The sequence below is a fragment of the Prionailurus viverrinus genome, chromosome C1 (assembly GCF_022837055.1).
Source record: "Prionailurus viverrinus isolate Anna chromosome C1, UM_Priviv_1.0, whole genome shotgun sequence".
In the NCBI taxonomy this organism is placed as follows: Eukaryota; Metazoa; Chordata; class Mammalia; order Carnivora; family Felidae; genus Prionailurus; species Prionailurus viverrinus.
In genome coordinates, this window is record NC_062568.1 from 62,390,105 (window position 1) to 62,409,365 (window position 19,261).

The following is a 19,261-nucleotide window of genomic DNA, read 5'->3' on the forward strand; positions in this document are numbered from 1 at the left end:
GGCATCAGTGTTTCCCCAATAACTCATATGAAAACCATAGCTCCTTAAGAAATGGCTGATTCTAGGGGCACCTGGGTGGCACAGTCAGTTAAGCATCCAACTCTTGGTTTTGTCTCAGGTCATGATCTCTTGGTTCGTGACACTGAGCCCTGTGTCCAGCTCTGTGCTGACAGTGTGGAGCCAGCTTGGGATTCTCTTTGTCTCTCTCTGCTCCTCCCCTGCTAGCTCTCTCTCTCTCTCTCTCTCTCTCTCTCAAAACAAACAAACATCTTTTAAAAAGGAGCCTAACATTAAAAAAAAAAAAGAAAGAAAGAAATGGCTGACTCTAGGATCAGGGCAGGGTAAACACAAAATGAACCTGAAGCATTTAATAGTGATGGAAAGCAAGGAGGGGAAAGAAAAAATAGGCATAGGACATTAGAATCAACTTGAAAGAACTCTCAATGGAATAATTTAAGCAAAAAAAAATTTAATTACAGTATTAGACTATAACCCAAAGAATAAAATGAATATCAGTCTACACAGATATAAACAAATGACTGCATCAGTAAGTAACTAGGGTAGAAGAAACAAATCTTTCTTACAAATATTCCAGAAAATATATGTAGATACTTCTCCCCTTCGGGAAGTAGAGCTCGATCACCAATCCCACCTTATGTGTGAACTGTATTTAGTAATACCACAGTTATGTAAGATGCTAACACTGGGGGAAGCTGACCAAAGGGTTTATGGGAACTAATTCTGTGCTATTATTACAACTTTTCCATAAATATAAAATTATTCCAAAATACAAAGCTTAGTTTAAAAGCCTAGGAATTATTCATGTTTATCTCTTTTTCTTAAACCTCACATCTAAACATCAGTTCTCCCATCAGCTCTACCTTTAAGATTTATCCTGAATCTGACCACTTCTCACCAAGTCCACATCTCCCATTTCCAACACCTGACAATAACCTGGTCTCTGCCTTCTCTTCATTACCCATCCACACAAGTGTCAAGCTCTTTGCTGACATTTTACGTTTGCTCTTTGTTCCTTCTAGAAGCCTCCTCCCACTCCAGATATTACATGGCCCACTTCGTCACTTCATCAAACCTCTATCAAAATAGCATCTCCTTAGAGAAACTTTTTATGACCATCTTATTTAAAATAGCCACCCTACTTCTATACCCCAAACTTGCCTTATTTTTCTTCACCATACACTTGTGTCATCATATTCTTCACTTATTAGTTTTCTTGACTAATAATACAAATAAACATCATTAAAGCAAGGACTCTATCTTTTTGAATAAATAAATTAACCCCTATTGCTCAGGACTTCTGGGGAAAAGTATAATCACATCCAAAGCTGGTAGAGTATGAGTTTTGCTGCCTTTCTTGAAAAAGCAATATGCCAGTATGCTAATATCTATTACATCAGATATTCCTACTATTAGGGATCTATCCCCAAAAAAGTAAAACACCAGGGGTGGCTGGGTGGCTCAGTCAGTTGAACTTCACCTCAGGTCATGATCTCATTGTTCATGGGTTCAAGCCCCGTATTGGGCTCTCTCCTGTCAGCTCAGAGCCCACTTCAGATCCCCTGACCGTCTCTCTCTCACTCTCTCTTTCTGCCCCTACCCCCCATACACATGCTCTCTCTCTCCAAAATAAATTAACATTAAAAAAAGTAAAGTACCAGTACATAAGGCTTTTTTTTTTAATGAAAAGGTATTGCAGCCTTGCTCATAGTAGCATAAAAACTGAGTTGAAACAAATGGACAAAATGGAAATTTTGATGAAAATGTGATGTTTCCATAACTTGAAATATTTTGCAATCATTAAAAAGGATAAAATAGAGCTATGACAATTACGTTGGGGAATTTCCACAAGGTATTGCTCAATGAAAAAATCAAGATGAAGAAAAATGAATATAATATGATCCATCTTTGACAAAAGAAACTTCTATGAGAGTGTGTTTATCTATGATTATTTGATATTGAAAAAAATGAAAGGATATAAACAGGTCAACAAGAATTACGTATAGGAGCAAGAGATATAATGAAGAACACAGAGGAAGAAAAGAGAAAAACCAAGCAAAACAAAAAGAAAAGAAAAAAAAGAAAGAGGGAGAGTGGGAGGGAAAGAAGTCGGGGTAAGAAAGAGAGGGAAAGAGCTCAAAATAAGATTGTATTTCAATTAAATTACTCGTGGATTATCTTGAAATCAGGAAATATCATTAAAAATAATTTAACAATAATTGATAGAACAATGTATAAAATTGAATATGTACTATGTACACGAATATTTAGGGCAATATAAATTTTAATATAAAAAAGTGAGAATAACTTAAAAAAACAATTGGCAAGAGAATTCATGAATATATGGGGTAAACTTATGCTGTGAAATACTATGAAGAAAGAAAAAAAGAGAAAAAGAGGAAGAAGGAAGGAAGGAAAGGAAGGAAGAAGGAAGGAAGGAATTAAATTCTGTGAAATGATAATTATGACTTCACATAAAAATGCATGTGTGTTTACATTAAAGAGAATCATTCGGGAAATCAATTCTGAGGCATAGAATGGATTTTGGATACTGGGCCCCCAATTTTTTCTAGCAGAAAATAACTTTTAAATATAAAATTGATTGCAGGTCTCCTTAATCTGGAGAGAATATAGGGAATTGCTGCTAGAATTGATCAGATTCCCAAGAAATGCATAAATTCTTACAGATGGTCCTGGGAACACAGCTAAACTGCAGTCTATGCTCGTCGGTGTACTTTCAGTGTACTGCAGAAAATAGAAATCAAACCAAAAAAAAAAAAAAAAAGAAAAGCAATATCCACAGACAGGGATAAAAGAGGAAGAACTTTACAGAAATTGTGCATTCAACTTTCAGTTGTTGAGGCAGCCTGTGGTATCTACCTTGGTTGTTATGATATGGGCATTTTCCCTCATGGAAACCACACAGTTGCTGTTCCACAGGGTAGGAACACCCAAATAAAGTCTTGAATGGTTGCTGGGGCTGTCCTGACCACTTGCATTCTCTTAAAGAATAATGAGGAACAAATCAGAGACATTCTGTTATAAAAGAATATGTCCTTATCTTCTCTGCCACAGTAAGATGTAAGGAGCCTCACAAATATCCCCCTGTAGAAAATTCCTGGCACCTAGTATTTAGTAAATGTTTATGTAGTTTCTCCATATTTCAGATATATTGCATGTTGTGGTGGGTAGAAATGGGGTATAGATAGTCATGGAATTAATTTGGTCACAAACTGGTCCACAAACTGGTCTGCTTATAACACTATATTGTTACACATCATGCCAATGTCAAATATAAAGGGTGAATAAAGGAGAGAGAGATTCATTCTGGATACTATACAAGGGAATTTTGTTACAGAAGTCTATCTGTTAATAGCTTTCATGATAGATGAGTGTATAATAAAGTGATTTTACGAGAAGGTGAATATGAATGAACCCTGAGTGAAGACTTTTTTTTTTAAATCTGAGTAGAGAAATGCACATTCAATACAAGTCAAGGGAGAAACATTAGTGGAGTGATGATGTAATATAAAGTGCATGGGCTCTGGAGTACCAAAACAACAACAACAACAACAACAAAAACAAAAAACAGAATTTGCCATCTTAAAAATTTTTTTTAGTCTTTATTTATTTATTTTTTTTTTTTGAGACAGAGAGAGAGACAGAGTGCAAGCAGCGGAGGAACAGAGAGAGAGGGAGACACAGAGTCCAAAGCAGGCTCCAGGCTCTGACCTGTCAGCACAGAGCCCGACGTGGGGCTCGAACTCACGAACTGCGAGTTCGTGACCTGCGCGAAAGTCGGACGCTTAACTGACTGAGCCACCCAGGTGCCCCCAGAATTTGACATCTTGCAATGTTTTCATCATCTTACTTCTGTGACTTTGGGCAAATTACTTAATATCAGTTTCTTTAACTGTTAAATGGACATATAATCTCTGATTTTATGTTTTTCAGTAAAGATAAGTCATTTAAAACAACGTGATTCAAGCAGATCTTTAATATATTATTAGTTCTCTTTATTAACCAGAAAAAGGGTAACCTAACATCATTTCTCAGTCTTGTTTTTACCTTATTTTTCCTTTCCCCTAATATTCTCATTTATTTTATATTTACTCACTATTTTTTAACAAAAAGGGGCAGAATTTTGATAGAGTATTTATAGATTTAAAAAGCAATTAACATGAATATTCCCACTGTTCACTATTTATTGTGTGGGGTTGTTTTAAAAAAATTAACTTAGGTTTTCATATTCATTAACTATGGTATCAAATGGCTATGATATGATAGCCATTATCATTGGTGGCCCAACATACTTTATTTTTTTGCCTTCTATTTTTTTCTGGTAACATATTCCACGTGAATAGGTAAATGAACAAGACCTAGTCAATCAAAGAACTTTATTCTTTGGCCACAGTGATTGAGTGAAAGGCATCTGACACAGGCTAGGGTTATTGGTCAGGGTCCAGCTCAGAAATAGAGGCAATGATAGGTGGCCCAATGGAAGGAATTTCATATGGTGAACTGGCTATAAAGATTTTCTAAGAGCTGAAATGCTAAACAAAACAGAGAAAAGAAAGGAACTCAGAATACAGTAATAGTAAGAAGCTGACACTCCTCAGCTGGAGGCACAAAGGAAGGATTGGTGTCACCAGAGCTCCAAACCTGGTGCTACCTCGTGGGAGCTAGGTACGTGGGAAGGCTGCTGCATGGAGTCTGGGACCACAGAAGCAGGGCCATTACAGCAAGGATCAGAGCTATGGTGGAGATGCAGTAACCACTGCAAGTACGACCTGAAGCATCGATGAGCGGGTGGGAATCCTCTGGTTTATCCCTTCATCTTGCCCTCCATTGTCCCACCAGTGCCCCTTATTTGCTGAGTCCATCTGGCAATCAGTGGGCAAGGTGTAATTTTCAGAGGAAGGGCAGACCAGATCTGAACACAAATGGGCACATAATTGACACATTAAGACAATCCTCACAAAGTCACAAGACATTACACCACCTAAGTTGTTGGAGCCAGGGATGGAAGTGATTGCTCCTTGCTTTCAAGAATGTAGTGCTACAGGGGCACCTGGGTGGCTCAGTCGGTTGACTCTTGATTTTGGCTCAGGCGTGATCTCACAGTTCATGGTTTTGAGCCCCATGTTGGACTCTGTTGATAGCATGGAGCCTGTGTTGACAGTGTGGAGCCTCTTTGTCCCTCTTCCACTAGTGCTCTCTCTCTCAAAACAAACGAACGAACGAATGAATGAATGAATGAATAAATAAAATTGAAAAAAAAGAATATAGTGCAGGCAGATATATTCCACAGATTAGGGAAACCCTTAACTCAAAATGCAGGAGGAGAAAATCAGGCCTTCTCCTTATGAGAAGAGAACCAAGTCATAGCGGGCGGGGAGAACACTGAGGTTGCCATTTGAGCCACAGATCCATTTTGCCTGGTATGGCCATGAACTAAGAGGTCTTTTTTTTTTTCGTTTAAACTAGATTATGTTGGGCTTTTTAACTTTGCAGTAGAAAGTCTTGACCAATATAACTGTGACCATTAACTGAATATTTTAAAGAGGCTTGAAGACAAAATGCCAAGTATTACCAGTAAAAAAAAAAAAAAAATTAAAAAATAAAAGAAATTAAAGATGGATATAGTTATGTGTTACCAGTAAGAGAAATTAAATGAACGTGGTTATGTTGACAGGTCTTGGTTGACTACAATACTGAAGGTACTGAAGGAATTCTCTCTCCTTTTATCTTAAATAAGTTATTTAAATACAAAAAAAAAAAAGGAATCTGAAAAGGTAATTTTTCCCAGTGTCCTATGACAGAGGAGCCAGTTGATTTCTTTGATTCATGCCTGGTAATCAGACTACAAAAGGAATGCAGATCAATGCCAGATGGAGGCTATCAAAACAAAAACTGGCCACAAAGAAACAAAAATGTATTTAAAGTTAATCTGCAGCTACAATATGTAAGATGCTGAACTAGCAGTTTCATTTTCTTTTATCCCACCTCAACAATTCAAAAAGAATTTTTTTAATAATGTAAGTGAATGATATATCCTTTAACTCATTTGCAGAAAAGGTAAAGAAGGCCCAATCAACCACCATATCTATTTATTTGTGCTGAACACTATTGTTTCTAGCTTTTGCTGTACTTTATCTTTTTTACATTTTTTAAAATCTTTTTTACTGCTCCTCAATTAAGTGGAAAATAGAAATTAATGGGTTTTGCTTTATAGAACAGAAATCCTTGGAATCCTAAAGGTGGTTAGCAGTTTGTTTGTTTTGACTACCTAGAACAGAGAGTTAGATCTTACTTGCCAGTATTTTTGTTTGAAGAATATACTACAGCAACCACCACCCTCAAAATCTGTTTCCAATGATGCATCCTCTTCTAGATCAAAGTTTCTCAGATATCAGAATTAGTTTTTCTCCATTCTACATAATTTACACAATAAAAATTTTTCTACCATTTGCTTCTTATTATCATTTGTGTGTGTGTGTGTGTGTGTGTGTGTCTGATATTGAAGTCTATTTTGAACTATTTTATTTATTTTTTATACCCTTTGACTAACATCTCCCCATTTCCCCCCACCCTCTAACATCTGGTGACCCCCAATGAGCTGTGTGTGTGTTGTGCTTTTCTTTTTTCTTTTTTTAAGAGTTCACATATAAGTGAAATCATACAGTTTTTCCCTGACTTATTGCACTTAGCATAACCCTCAAGCTCCACCCATGCTACCACAAATGGCAGGATTTTCCTCTTTCTTGCCTGACTTATATTTCATTTTATATTTTGATAGATAAACAGAGATAAATAGATGGATATCTTACATTTCTTTATCCATTCATTCATCAATGGACACTTAGGTTGCTTCCATGTCATGGCTATTATAAATATGCTTCCATGAACATGGGAGTGTAGATATCTCTTTAACAGAGTGATTTCATTTCCTTTGGATAGTTACTCTGATGCAGGATTGCTGGGTCATGTGGTAGTTCTACTTCTGGTTTTTTGAGGATCTTCCATAATGTCTTTCATAGTGGCTGCACCAGTTTACATTTCCACCAACAGTGCACAAGTATTCCCTTTGCTCTACAACCTTACCGATATTTGTTATCTTTTGTCTTCTTTATGATAGCCATTCCAACAAGCGTGAGATGATGTCATTATTCCTTTAATTTGCATTTCCCCAATAATTAGTAATGTTAATTGCCTTTTCATGTATTTTTGGCCATCTATATATCTTCTTGGAAAAATTCTATCCAGGTCCTTTGTCTATTTTTTTGTTGGATTGTTTTGTTGTTGTTGTTACTGAGTTGCCTAAGTTCCTTATATATTTTGGATGTTAATCCCTTATCAGATATAAGGTTTGCAAATATTTCCTTCATTCCATAGGTGACCCTAGTTTTGTGGATTGTTTCATTTGCTGTGCAAAACCTTTTTAGTTCGATGTAGTCCCAGTGGATTTTTGCCTTATTCCTTGTGCTTTTAATGTCACATCTGAAAACTTGTTGCCAAGTTTGATGTCAAAGGGATTTCCCTTATGTTTTTTCCAGGAGTTTTATGGTTTCAGGTCCTTAATCCATTGAAGTCATTAATCTGTTTCAGGTTAATTTTTGTGAATGGTGAATGATAGGGGTCTGGTTTTATTCTTTTGTATGTGAATATTCAGTTTTCAAAACACCATCTACTGGTTTCATTTTTAATTGAACATTAAGAGAATGCAGTATTTTAATTGTAACTCTGCCAATATCTGTCTAGAGGCCTGTTGTCATTTTTGTCTTTTATGAAATTTTTGTCACCAAGAAAAGCAGGATTACAATTTTTTTTTCTTTCAGATAGGGCTGGTGTATTCTTGGTTATCAAAATACTCATAGTTTGGGGACTCTGAAATGGTAAATATTCATGTATGTAAAAAAAGCATGATACATAACTGCATGATCTTAATTACATTAATCTTAGTTGTGTAAATACACAAATGGGACCTAGAAGTAAAACTAAACTGCTTGTGATTATGGATGATTTTGTTCTTTGCTTCTTGTGATTTTCTTTTATGCACATTTTAATTTTTAAAAAATAAATTTTTTAAGACCTAAAACAAAACAAAACAAACAAAAAAACACCATTTACTGAAGAGACTATCCTTTCTCCATTGAATATTTTGGTCCCTTTGTGAAATATTAGTTAACCATAATCATGAGTTTATTTTGGGGGTCTCTATTCTGTTTCACTGATCCATGTGTCTGTTTTTATGTAAGTACTAAACTGCTTTAATTACTATAGCTTTGTAATATAGTTTGAAATCAGAAAGAGTGTTGCCTTCAGCTTTGTTCGTTCTCAACGAAACTTTTTTCCAATGAAAATGGATTTTAAATTAACCACGAACATTTCTAAGGGCCCTTTAATGCATACACATTGCTAAACTAAATTTGCTCCTCCTGTGAGATTAAATTGCTTTATGATGTAAGAGAGTCAAAGGCAATAATAATTTTATATTTGGAAAACTATTTTCCAGTTCATAGTATTAGAAAAGAAAAAATAGGATTGTTTTGATACATAGTAATGAGGAATTTGATGTAACTTTATAGCGATTATTAATCAAAAACTCTTAGCAGCAGGATACCTCCTTCATGCAGGATAAAGAATATCCTATGGCCAAATTAAAGGTATAACCTTGAAAGCATTTTCATTAAAAAAAATGTCTCTTTAGTACCAAAAATAATCTCTTACAGCATATATAAAAAAAGTCTCATTCTTAATAGGCACAAAAATATTTTAAAAATTTAGGAACTCAGCAAGGAAAATGCATGGCAAGAAGAAAAGCACAAATTTTTACTGTGGGCAATGTGGTAAAGATGTTAATCTTCCTTGTGAATCAAATTAACCTACAAATTTAATGTAATTCCCATGAAATAGCAGTGGTTTGTTTGGTAACTTGACAATATTGTTTTAAAATTCAAATAACGATCACGTGAAAATAGCTTATAGAGAGCCTTTAAAGAGTACGGTAGTGTATTGTGTTTCTGTTCCAGTTAAGGAAAATTGGGAACTCTTATGTGAGATAATAAAACTTACTACAGAGTCATAATATAACACTATTGTTGGTTTCAGAATAACCATTCAGATCATGAAACAGAAAGGAAATTACAGACACTGATCCTATGTCTATAAGAATTTGGTTCAAGATAAGAACAAAATTTCATATTAATAGAAAATATATTATTCAGTATATGATTTTAGGAAAACTGGAAAATTATCTATTTCACACAACATGCCAAAATAATTTTCAATTGGTCTAAAGATTTAAATATATAATAGAAATTTATGAAAATTCTATAAGAAATTATTTGTGTGTGCAATTAATCTTGGGTGCAGAGAAGTTCTAAGCATTTCCTAAAGGCCAAATGCATGACACATTTGACCACATAAACATATTTCCAAGGCAAACATTAACAGAGTTAAAAGACAAATGGCAAAATAGGAAAGACATTATTGCTCACTAAATAATCCTTAATGTTATAAAATGATGAAAGAGAAATCACCACTCTAAAAAACCCCAAATAGACCATTTATATACACACAAAAAGGTAAATATATGACTAGCTAGCTTCCTAGTATTCAGAGAAATTCAAGTTAAAACAGCAGTAGAATATCAGTTTTTACTTATCAAATTGGACAAGGCCTGTGTGTGTGTATACACACATTATCTATGAACACACACATACATACAATCACAGAATACCTAGTTAATTTGGCAAGATGTTGGGTCATAGGAACTCAATTACTTAAAGTGGGCAAATAAATTGGTAAATCTTTCTGGAGGGCAATTAAAATGAAACCCTTTGAATTATAATCTTTAGGGATTTATCCTAAGATTTATCTACAAGCATGTCATGACAGCTGTTATTATATCAGTGAAAAATCTAGAAAGCTATTAGAATGAATGAACACAAATCTTATTAGGCTAAAATATATGAAAATAAATTGAGAAAATATGTAGATAGTGTGAAGATTGAGGAATATATAAATAACAAAAATTACTCATTATTTTACTATCCAGAGAAAATGTGTCTTGTTTTTCTATATTTCTATAGAAAATATGTGCTTGCCTTTTTACCTCTAGATCTTATTATATACCTAATACATATGACTTTATAAATGAAAATTGAAAATGTAATATAATATTTTAAACTTCTTAATTAATGTGAATATATTTTTATGTCAATAGATACATTTGTTCAACTGTTTTTATTGGCCACATGGTAATCCACTGTATGGGTTTTCCATAGATTGTTTAACCAATTGTGTGGTGTATAGATTCTGTAAAATTTTTTACCATAAAAAATTACTGCAAAAGTCATCCATAAAGCTAAAATATTTATACATTCAGCTTTTGAAAGTAATGAATAAATGTTAAATGTATTGATTCAAAATATCTCAATGTTCTAACCTTAGAATTTCTGACTTAACATAAAGGTTGGTAAAGCTATGCAGGGGGCTTAGAGAGTGATTTCACTGGCAATACTGTGTTAATGAATTTCATGAACATTTGGTATAAAAGCATTTTTTTCCTATAAGTATGCACCTGTTGAAGGTAACTTCAATTGTATCCAACAATCTTAATTTTTATATAGTTAATTAGCCCATTTAAGTCTATTCATGTCATGTTTAAGATGACAAATCATTTGATCAGTTAAGCATATTCTTTCTCAATATAAGTCATGAACATGCCAATCAAAAATAAATTTATTTAGGACCTAACATTATGAGAATGAAATAAAATAATTTGTTTAAAGCATCTATCACAATGCCTAGCAAATTATAAAATGTTCAATAATGCTTGTCATGATTATTACCGTTAAGCACTATGGGGCAAATACAGGATGCAGCCCTTACAATCAAGGAGTTTAAAATAATTGTAATGATAAATTGCAACCATTTTCCATATTGTGGCTACAAAGCTTGTGAATTCTTAAAAAAAAAAAGAAGAAGAAGAAAGGTATTCTGTTGAAAATAACAATATTTATTTAAGCTGCATTTATCCTTTTTGGATTCATTCATTTTTAAATTGAAATGTAAAAAAGTAAAAAAAAAAACTTTTATTTACTTCATACTGAGGAGAATTTTTAAGTATATGTGCTTCTTTATTAGTGCCCATATATTACTTAAGTTTATGCCTTAGATCTTCTTTTGCAGCTTAACTTTATGCATATTTAAAAAAATCTAGGTCAAATGTATGGTATATATGTCTTATGTAGCCATGATCTTAGCATAGCATTTAATTTTAGTGTTGACTAATGACCATTATAATTGTCAGCATAATGTTAATTATTATGGAGGTAAAAAATTCTTTTTTTTAAAGTTTATTTATTTATTTTGAGAGAGACAGTGCACATGCAAGCAGGGAAGGGGCAAAGAGAGAGAGAATCCCAAGCAGGTTCTGCACCCTCAGCACAGAGGCTGATACAGGGCTTGAACTCACAAAAGGCGAGATCATGACCTGAGCAGAAATCAAGAGTCAGATGCTTAAATGATGAGGCCACCCAAGAACCTTAAAATGTGTGTGTATCTGGAAATGTATATAAATCTAAAATATGTACTACTCTCTCCAAGCTAAAATGAGGGTTGTCATAGAAACAGCAAACAGCAAAAAGTCTGATCAGACATAAGAAGATCGTGGACAATATCTTTGAAGAAACTGTGAAATAGGACAGGCTATATTAGAAAAAGTAACTATGTTTAAAATTAATCATCATTATTTCTTCCAAACCAAGTTTCTCAGGGATAGCACTAAATACTGCAAACCCTGGAATTGTTAAGATTTAAATTATGTAGGTTTTTTTAAATGTAAAAGATGTAAGCATTAGAGCATATTAAAGATGAAATATATTAAGTATTCTTCAATATGAATATTTAAAAGTAATTTTATTAATATGATTTCGTACTAAATATGTACATTTTTTTATCTCACAACAGATCCATTATCATCCAAGCTTGGTATAAAAATATATAGTATTAAATGCATTTCGGGTCTTCACAATATCACAGTTAATGACACTCACTATTGCATTTCATTCAGAAACATCTATTGCTTTCAGTACTCTGTCTAGCAATCTTCACTAGCTTTCATGATGCTTTGTAAACTGTTTTAATAAAGTTTGCTTTTTGGGGGTCTTTTTGTCATGCTAATTAAGACCACTGCAGCTATCCATTAAGGATCTTAAAGTGATTTAATAGTTCATTATGTAAATCAAGTTTCATAACAGTTCATTCAAAGTCCTAGAATTGTAAATTACATAAATCAATCTTTATTACTATTCTATTAAAATATTTGTGAGATAAGATAAAAACAAATGCAAAAAACTGAGCATCAATTTCAGTTTTAATTCATTATACTTTCCTACCTGAAAATTAAATATCATTTAAAAAATCTCTTTCTAGTTTTTATGTGCTGGCCTTTGAAAATGAAGTATTTATCTTTTGTTATATTTGTTATGATTGTTCATTCTTCATTACGTGTAAAAACTATACTTTTAACCCTAATCCAACTGTCAAATGAATTCAGTAAACTTGAGACATTTAACTATTCTAGTTCATGCCAGATCACTGTAGCTGAACATATAAGACATATGCTACAACAATTCTGTGGCCCTAAAACATTCCCAGTTTACTCCCAAATTCCTCAGACAAAAAAAAAAAAGGAACATTTTCAGAGTACAAATATGTACTTTCCAGAGTGAAATGGTTAAATACCACAGCCAATTCAGAAATAGCACCAACTGTTTCCTTTTTTTTTTTTTTTTTTTTTTTAGCAGGACCAGATTTAATTCTTTTCTGCATTCACATGCACACAAATACACTTCCCTCGAGCTGTCAGAAAGCATCAGATTGCCTAATCTGCATGATGAATTTTAAAATCTTTTGAGAAACACAAGGACATTTGCTTCAGGCACTATGATTTCATCGTCACCATCATAAACAACAAGTATAAAGCCAGTCAACCTCTGGTATTCAAACCAAAGCCAAAAGATTATGGGACTTAGAAGCGGTTGGTAGGATTTTAATCACCTAAATTTCACTTGGATCCATTTTTGAAGTCATGACATTGTGCAACTGGGCAATCATCTATTTATTGTCTATGACTATTCCTACGTGACCCCAAAATAAGGATGTAGTTCTTATTAAAAGGTTTGTAAAAAATGCAAATACTCTATGAAATATTTGTAAAGAAATTACATTAGCAGATGAAAATATTCTGATCGTTAATGTGAAGACAGGGTCTCTAATATTTAATAGCAACTATAATTCTTGTACTTTTATGAAATACAGCTACAATATCAATTCCACCTATAGACATCCTGAGTAAATAACAGATGTGGGAAATCGGAAGAGTTTCTATGATATATTTTGGATCCCATGCTAATAGGACTTTATCACTTGAATAATGTGAGAAATAGTACCATTAATACCACTAGAACTACCCACATTGACTTTTTAATGGTAGCTAACTGAGAGTTAAAACCACAAACAATAAGTGTTGTTTTTCTAGATTCACTGTGATATTGATATAAAAAAAATTTATTTCAAATTCAGACCAATTGTGCTTTTAAGATTAAAGCCAAATTTAAGTTTCCCAGGGCTTAAAACAAACAAGCAAATATAAAAGCCAATTCTGTACCTAGGCAGCAAAATGGAATATAATTACTGCATTCAGTCAGAAGCTGTGACTAAGTGAGTCTAATCGAAATGCAAGGTAAGTGCATTTCTGAAGTCTTGAATTATTGAACAAGTAATGTAGGGTCCTGGAGTTCAAGGGATAGAAAGATATCATTATCTTTTTTTTTTTTCCCAGGGAGTCCAGGATGCCCATTCACCCCTCTGGCAAAAGTGGAATGTACAAAGGCTTTTACTTTTAAAGTAAATGAAACAACCCTGTATTTGTTAGCTGCTGTTAAAGATGCACACTGCATACCTCATCTCATCTTCTTTTCATTGTAACGTTTTCACATTATCACAAGCAGCATTATGTCACCAAGACGAACCAATTTCCTTCATGTAAATGTAAAACAACATGTTTGCTGTAAGATATTTCCATCAATGTCAGTGATGTACAAGGTAAGTCTCAACAGTCTGCCCTGTCACTTACTTACAGAAAGGGGAAGGGAAAGTGTTCATTCACAGTCAAATTGAATTCTCTGTCCACTATTTCTTTTGCTCATTGAATGTATTCATAACTCATCACTGGCACTATATTATTACATCCAGAAGATACTAACTTTCACCACAACACTAACTGAAAAAAAAGAAAAAAAAAGGCAAGAGGTGATGAAATGCTAAACACCTTTACCGAAAGGTAGGCTCATTCTATTTCTAAGAGGAGCTGGCACAGAAGGTACAGCCAATGTCTCTCTGTTGATTAGATGGGTCCCTCGATCTAGTCAGTGATATAAAAGATCCATCGGAGAGCAGCACAGTCTAGTAGAAAGGTAGACTCTGAGGATCTACCATAAAGTCCTATAGCAATAGTGACATTTAGATCCTTGTCTTGTTACTCTCGCTGGGCCTCAGTCTCCACATATTTAAAATAAGAAACACAGTCTAGATGTTCTTAAAGGCCTTACTAGTACTAACACTCTTTGAATTCAAATTGAGGGTTGACTCTACTATTGTTTTTGTCTTATACTGTTACATAGTGTTAAATTCTCTCAAAAAAATTAAAATGGGTTTTCTTCCTCAATTTGCCCGGCTTTATGAAATAATTAGTAAAGTCTCATATTGATGATTAGGGTAAGAGCAGCTCACAATAATAGGAAATCATCCATAGGTAACATTTTCCAACCATTTTTCCTTACTCTCCTCCCCACTGTTTATCTCAAATCATGGTGCTGATCACACATTCAATTACAAGTTGTTCAATGATGCATATCACTTCCTTACAGAGTAGTATCAGCAAACGTTTCCCTCAAAACCCCTGAAAATTTACTAAGAAAAGGACATTAACAACAGTGCTGGAAGAAGGCTAATGAAACTTTGAATCTACTCTTTATCAGCCTGACTTCTCCTCTGTGCACACTGGACACCTCTTCCTCCACAGACTCTTGTGATGGTTATAAAACAGAAAAGTTGCGAACAGATGTCAAAATAGCTATCAAATAGTTTATTTGATCAAAATAAAACCACTCTCCATTCAAACTTTTACCCTTCAGGGTGTTCAGGTACTTATAACAAGTGTCTAGCCTATAATTTTTCAAACTCCTCTAAGCCACCAGAACATCACTTTCATCTGGAAAGCATCTTGAGCCACAATTGTGAGACCTGATGGTGTTTAAATGAACATTATAGGTACTTTGTGAACTCACAAGCTATAGAAATCGATGGGTATCTTGCATAGAGAGTCCTACAATTGATTTTTCCAGGAGAGAGTCAATTTGTAACTTTAGGAGAGACACAGACACCAGGGAGGTTGAAAGCATGCTGAAGGTTTAAAAAAAAACAGCACTGGCATGTGGAAATTGCTGCACTGGATGAGGTGGTATCTCAAAGAAATAGAGTCTAGATTGATGATGTTTTTTAGGAGTGGCTAAAGGGAAAAAGTTGAAACATTCTAGGCAGCTCCTGTGGCATTCCGGGCTTAGAGAAGGAGAGCTCTCCAAGGTACACAGGCAAGGTGCTTAATAGGGTCCCTGAGGGTCTTGAAATTAAATATATACTAAAGATAAAGATATCCAGTAGATGCATTCTCTCTGGCTTTTAAAGTTGTCTGAAATTACGAAAAAAAATTATGTATTTCATACTTGAAATTTGCCAAGAGAATAGATCCCAAGTGTTCTCACCACCACCAACAACAAAAAATGTAACTATGTAAGGTGACAGAATGTTAATTAGCTTGATTGTGGTCATCATTTCATAATGCATACATATATCATGACATCATGTTGTAAACTTTAAATAGGTGCAATGTTTATTGTCAAAAAAAGACAATTATTGCAAAAAAGAGAGAGAGAATTATCTAAATTGAATCCATTCATTCAATAAAGGAGTCTAAGTATCATTCAATGCTCAGCACTTTTCTAGGCACTGTGGGTGACAGCAAGGGGGTGTGCCATCCACAAGGGCTACAGTCGCTTAGAGGAAGGGGGGAAAGGCTTTAGATAAATCACAAACAAACCGATCCACCCAAAACCCACTGATTAACAATAACCTTTCCATGTAACTAAAGAATCTCATTCTCAAAACAACTATTATGTTATCCCTTCTTCTAAGTGTTTCTTTATCTCCTCCTTACTTTTTATACTTCCCACAAGTTCATAATAGTGGTACGTTAGTCAAGAAATAAATAATACAAAGACTAAACAATCTTATAAAATTATACCTACTTTTATTCTAAATGCTTCTAACAATGATGAGAGAGAATTCATAAATATCAAACAAAACTTTGAATTCTTGGGAGTAGAGGAAAGAGGGTAAAAATGGAATTTCAGGGGTCATAGAGCCACACTGCAAGATCATCAGTGTGAATATTAAAAGGTTGTTTTGATAAGTTAAAAATCCCCAAACCCACACGCCTCAGAAAAATAATACTAAAAAAGCTATTACGGAAAAAAACCCTTCTCTTTTGTATTGGATAATTTTTAGCTTTACGTATGGAATGGTGCTTTAAAAGGAAGTTTATACCCATCATCCTATGGGACTTTATTTGACCTTGTTTAGTTTTGCTTTGTATGATTAACTTCTAAAACTAATTTAGAGATCCCTCTTTCCCTAATGACTGGGATTGAAGGCACACAGAGATGTTGGAAAGATTCACCTAATCCAAAATCAATCAATGTGTACCAGTTATAGGGAAGGCAGTTTGAAATGGCTAGAATTTTAAGTTAGAACATACTACATACCATACCAAATGATGCTGTTCACATTAACTACTTAGGAAAGGTATACGCGTGCGGAAAGCTGCACTTACTGTAGTGCATGAATCTGGCCTCAAGTTTGAGGTTTACTAGTATTCCAAGAACAATAGTAGCTGATGGCTTTCAGGGCTTTGATTTCAGAGCAGCATTCTTTTAAAAACAAACATCATTTTCTCACGTAGGAAATACATGTGTTGTACTCAATACTGCTGATTCCACAACTCATTGACCAGTATTATTAGAATTTCAAAAGAGCTCAACTGATCAGATTTTGAAATGGATTTGAGATGGATTTCCGAAAGCTGAAGGTGCATACGAGATCATTTTCAATTGCTTACCTTCAATCGGACGCGTTTCTGCCTCTCATACCTACTCCATAGAGATGAACAGAAGGATACCATTGAGATTTAATTAAACAAAATGATATCACATTTTACAAATAAGTCTGATATGATGAAAAACTTGGAGCAGATAAAAGGCAGTGGATAAAGATAGAAACTCCAGGAATCGACCATACAACACACTTTAGAGTACAGCCTGAAATATGGCTTCGGATACTCACCAGTGAAAAGATTACAAGTGGACAGATTGACACTATCAACACTGTCAGCACCGTCACAGCTAAAAACTTCATCATCTGATTCCTGCACAGAGCAGCAGGGTGAAGAGCCGTCAATTTCTTCCAACTTCCCCTTTAAAATTCCACTCATAGCTGCAGCGCTGTCACATGTACCTGTAACAGGAACGGGAACAACAGAGCGTTGAAACATTTGACCACTGCATGGTCCAAGTCTCCAAATCTGTTTTTGAGGCTGCAATTTTTTGACCCACATCGACCACATCATCATATCCGTGCAGAAATTATTCTTTCCGTAACGTTTGAAAGCACTGAAAACAATTCTACCCTGATGCATTGTTATTTGCATTCTCTCTTTTGACTAAGGTATTTTATATGAAAAAATCAAATTTAAGAATGTGGAATCAGAGTACTGCAAAGGAAATATGGTTCAGTGTTTTGAAACGTCAAAACAGGAGTCAATTACACTTATTTGATTTGTTCTAGTAAATCGTGTACTGTCATTGACAGAGCCAGAGTTCAGAACAAAACAGATCACTCACTTGCATGCTGTCATACCCAGAGCATACTGATTAGGGCATGTCTATCTTGCTTGGGATTTCTTTTTTTCTCAGGTACAAAGGCATCTACTTTCCTGGGGCTCTTTGTCCGTCAAAAATCAAATTGGTTGCTAGGAATGACTATACCTGCAGAATTCAGATGCCTTATCATGTTTCCAGTCAATTCAGCATAGCTACAGGGAATATTTGAGTCCTATGCCAATGAAGCTGGCTGAATAGATCGTATGCAGGGTAAACCACAGTCTCTAAATCTTTTACTGGATAAAATATTAATTTGAGTCTCCTTACTCTCTGTATCAAGATGGCCAGTGAAAGACAGTCAGAGGTAGCCGGGTGCATTTAAAAATTTTGTTAATGCCAATTTAGACAAGTCAGTAAACCTCTGAGAATAATAATTTCTTCATAGTTACAGAGTAAGTGTTAAGATGATCAGTGGCTGCAAACACAAATCCCGCCAGTGGCAGGGAACCTCGGTGAGTAAAGAGGGTCAGATGTAATAAAATCATGAAGTCACCTCAGTCCTCTTTTTTGTCTACTGTTGTTTGTAACAAAGGTATCAAGAAATGCTCCTCTACCCTACTGAGACAGGGAAACTAAGAGAATCCATGAAAAACTACTTTTTTTGTTGTTGTTGTTCCTTTTCCTGCTTTTATTCTTGCTAAGACTTCTACCTACACCTTATACATGCCTTATAGAACAGATAATGTATGTCCTACTTACAAAGGTCAAGGAGTTAATAATTTCTTTGGAGTCTTCCAGCATGATAGATAACATCTAAGGAGTGACTGGGCAGGGTTGTCCAAGACCACTGACTCACTAAGACACGTGGCTCCGGGGCATAAGTCACTCACGGAGGATATCTCACTAGTTTTTGTTCCCAATGCCTGAGAAGACATGTGTACCCGACTACAATCCTCAGTAAAGACCCCAGACCGCAAGCAAAGATGAGACTCACTCTCCTTTCCAAGTCTCCTGGATGCTCTGTCCATATCTACACTCTCTTTACATCTTCAATAAACTGATCTCTCTTCCTCTTGGCTCACATTGGATTTCTATCTTGTGCAAAGCCAAGGGCCCTCTTGGCTCCTTCTGAGGGGCCCCTCTGGATTTTCAGACCTGGCTAGTTTGCATCACTATGATAGCATAGGCACCCTAATAAATGGTCTCACAGCCAAGGAGAGAGCCAGTAGTAAGTAGTA

General features: G+C 34.7%; 1 protein-coding gene across 1 annotated transcript in view; it reads right to left on the reverse strand.

Moving 5' to 3' along the window:
- Positions 1–17,536, reverse strand: part of CSRNP3 (cysteine and serine rich nuclear protein 3) — a 185,649-nt gene extending 168,113 nt beyond the window's left edge. Inside the window, exon 1 of the mRNA XM_047873097.1 lies at positions 17,488–17,536. The gene's annotated coding sequence lies outside the window, so the exon portion shown is untranslated. The remainder of the gene's footprint in view (positions 1–17,487) is intronic.
- Between the last annotated feature and the right edge of the window lie 1,725 nt (positions 17,537–19,261).